The sequence below is a fragment of the Arachis duranensis genome, chromosome 1 (genome assembly GCF_000817695.3).
Source record: "Arachis duranensis cultivar V14167 chromosome 1, aradu.V14167.gnm2.J7QH, whole genome shotgun sequence".
Taxonomy (NCBI): Eukaryota; Viridiplantae; Streptophyta; class Magnoliopsida; order Fabales; family Fabaceae; genus Arachis; species Arachis duranensis.
Genome location: NC_029772.3, coordinates 77,154,421 through 77,158,559, shown reverse-complemented (window position 1 = coordinate 77,158,559; position 4,139 = coordinate 77,154,421).

Below are 4,139 nucleotides of genomic sequence, written 5' to 3'. Positions count from 1 at the left end.
TAAAATTCTGAGTTCCTATAGAAGCCAATCATTCTGAACTTCAAAGGAAAAAGTGAGTTACCAAAACTGTTCAGAAGCAAAAAGCTACAAGTCCCGCTCATCTAATTAGAACTGATATTCATTGATATTTTGGGATTTATAGTATATTCTCTTCTTTTTATCCTATTTGATTTTCAGTTGCTTGGGGACAAGCAACAATTTAAGTTTGGTGTTGTGATGAGCAGATAATTTATACGCTTTTTGGCATTATTTTTAGGTAATTTTTAGTATGATGTAGCTACTTTTAGGGATGTTTTCATTGGTTTTTATGCTAAATTTACATTTTTGGACTTTACTATGAGTTTGTGTGTTTTTCTATGATTTTAGTTATTTTCTGGCTGAAATTGAGGGACCTGAGCAAAACTCTGATAGAAGGCTGACAAAGGACTGCTGATGCTGTTGGATTCTGACCTCCATGCACTCGAAATAAATTTTCTGGAGCTACAGAATTAGAAATGGCGCGCTCTTAATGGCATTGGAAAGTAGACATCTAGAGCTTTCCAGCAATACATAATAGTCCATACTTCATTCGAGATTAGACGACGCAAACTGGCGTTCAACGCTAGTTCTATGGTGCATTCTGGAGTCAAACACCAGAAACACGTCACAAACCAGAGTTAAACGTCAAAAACATGTTACAACTTGGTGTTTAACTCCAAAAGAAGCCTCTGAACGTCTAAAGCTCAAGCTCAGCCCAAGCACACACCAAGTGGGCCCCCGGAAGTAGATTTTTGCATCAATCACTTATCTCTGTAACCCTAGTAGCTAGTTTTAGTATAAATAGAACTTTTTACTATTGTACTAGGAGTCTTTGACCATTCGGTCTTTTGACCACATCTTGGTTTTGTCTTTTATCTTAGCATCCATCTTTGGACGTTTAGTTCTTAGACTTTGGGGCCTGGCCATTCGGCCATGCCTGAACCTTGATCACTTATGTATTTTCAACGGTGTAGTTTCTACACACCATAGATTAAGGGTGTGGAGCTCTGCTGTACCTCAAGTTTTAATGCAATTACTACTATTTTCTATTCAATTCAGCTTATTCTTATTCTAATATATCAGTCGCACTTCAACCTGATAGATGTGATGATCCGTGACACTCATCATCATCCATCCTTATGAACGCGTGATTGACAACCACTTCCGTTCTACCTTAGGACGAGCGCATATATCTTGGATTCCTCGATCAGAATCTTCGTGGTATAAGCTAGAATTATTAGCAGCCATTCCTGAGAATCCGAAAAGTCTAAACCTTGTCTGTGGTATTCCGAGTAGGATTCATGGATTAAATGACTGTGACGAGCTTCAAACTCACGATTGTTGGGCGTGATGACAAACGCAAAAGAATCAATGGATTCTATTCCTACATGATCAAGAACCGATAGATGATTAGCTGTGCTGTGATAAGAGCATTTGTACCTTTTTCACTGAGAGGATGGGAAGTAGCCATTGACAACGGTGATGCCCTACATACAGCTTGCCATGGAAAAGAGTAAGAGGGATTGGATGAAAGCAGCAGGAAAACAGGGATTCAGAACGAACACAGCATCTTCATACACTTATCTGAAATTCCCACCAATGATTTACATAAGTACTTCTATCTTTATTTTCTGTTTATTTATTATTATTTTCAGAAAACTCCATAACCATTTATTATCCGCCTAACTGAGATTTACAAGGTGACCATAGCTTGCTTTATACCAACAATCTCCATGGGATCGACTCTTACTCACGTAAGATTTATTATTTGGACGACCCAGTGCACTTGCTGGTTAGTTGTGCGGAGTTGTGACAAAGTGTGATTCACATTTGAGAGTGCTACCAAGTCTTTGGCACCATTGTTGATGATCACAATTTCATGCACCAGTGGTTAAAATGTGTAACCACTCATTAAAGCTCAAAAACTCACAAGGTATTTGTTATTTCCTCTTCAATGTTCCATAGAAATCATTCAAGCAAGTGTAAAAATAGTTTTTCAAATCAATCAAATAGAATGCCCTTGAAACAAAATTCTTAGAAATCCTTGTTGTTTTTCACTAAAATGATTTCCTATATGTATATGTGATGTGATGGATGCACTTCTCAAAATTTTCCTAATTCTCTTCCGAATTTTCAACAACCAAAAACTAACATGAACAATTACGACCAAAATTGAACTAGGTGATATACTATTCACATCATCCAATCACAACTTCTATCTATAAATATATACCTTATAAAGTGCAAAGTGTTGAGAAAGAGGGATTTACGCCCCAAAATTGCAAATCCTCCCCCACACTTAAACGTTGCACGGTCCTCCGTGCACGAACACGATCCGGAGGGGAATGTCTCTCAAGAGCTCCACCTTCAGCTGGTGGACACCAGGGCTCCGGGTTGCAATCAAATAAACAGGGATTGAGGAAAAGGTCATATGAGTGTGGTATAATAGAAGACAATGTGTATATTATAAGTGTGCGCACACTTTAGAACATACACATTGGCCGAGAAAGCGGTATCCACACAATCAAAACAAATAGTATATGTTCCTCAATTAGGTCGCCTAGGTTGCAAGGAAAGAATAAGGAAAAATTTAGACACAAGCAAACCAAGGTAACCACAAAAGCGAATTGAGTATTTGATATTGGTTATTGAAATTATGCAGTTCAAAGCGCAAGATTGATATAAAATAGCACAATAAACAACAACCAATCCATTAATGAACGAGAAACTACTTATTCATCATGACACATAATGCAATAGTCCCATGGAAAAGTACTTGTTACAAAAAGTGATAAGCTTGATAAAAATCAAGTTAAGTCACCCAAACAAATGCAAAGCATTAACAAGGAACAAGTATCGGACATGTGATGAAATTGATATGAAAATCATTATGAACAAGTAATTTCAACTCAAATCACTTAATTCAATGCACTTATATAATTTGACCTAGTGGTACAACCAAAACATGGATTTTCAAACTCACTAGGTACTAGTAAATTAAAGCAAAGTATAAGTGCATTGGTGTAAGTCTCAAGCAAAAAGCAACCCAGTTAAGCATCTACCAAACACTTGCAACTTATTCAATTAACAAACAAATAAGGCAAAACTAGTATAATTACTAAAATAAAAATTGAAATGTGAGCAAAACTAACAAGAATAAGCAGAAAATAGGGTGAAAGAAGAAGAAGAGAGGGGAACAAAAAAGAAGAGAAGAAGTAGAGAAAAGAGAAGAAGAGAAAAGAAGCATAATAGTGAGAAAACAGGGGTGTCCGTACCTACAGATACGAGTGCGTACGCACACCATGAGGAAAAAGAAAGGTGTGCGCTCGCACACTCTATGCGAGCTCTCCTGGCAGAAGAGGGATTAAGAAGTGTGCATGCACACAAGGGTGTGTGCACGCATAGAAGACATTTTTTTGTTTAAACCAAGGATCATGTGTGTATTCGTACGCGGGTCCGTGCGCATGCGCACAGGCTGAGCCAACGCTCCCACCAGAGGGGCTGCAACTTGGCATGCAGACACACACATCTGTACGGCTGCACAAGGAGCGCAAAAAGGAAAACGCGTGCGTACGCACAAAGCAGTGCGCACGCACAGATCATAGAAAATAGGGCTGTGCCCACGCACAGGCTATGCTGGCACTACGACTAGAGGGCATAACAGCTGGTGTGCGTACCCACAGGTGTGTGCATACACACAGATCGCGAAACATAGAGGTTTTATGCGCACGCATAAGTGCCCTATTTTTCAAAAATTTTTCTTCAATTTCTAGGGCACTCTACCTAAGCTCATCAAAAGTTCAACCCCAAACACTCAAAACTTCACAAAATCATGATCCATACAAAATCAACTAACTAAATACAAAATTAAATTAACCTAAGCTAGCTAAGATACGAAAAAATGCAAGAAATCAAGATTAATAACAAAGAGAAAGAGTAAGAAAGATGTTACCATGGTGGGGGTGTCTGCCACCTAGCACTTTTGTTTATAGTCCTAAGTTGGACTTTTTGAGGAGACTCTTGCTAGTGTGGCTTGTGTTTTCACTCCTCCTTGAATCTCCATCCAAGCTTGCACTATATAGGTCCTCTGGGATCCCATACTCTAGGCATCCTTTCACCTT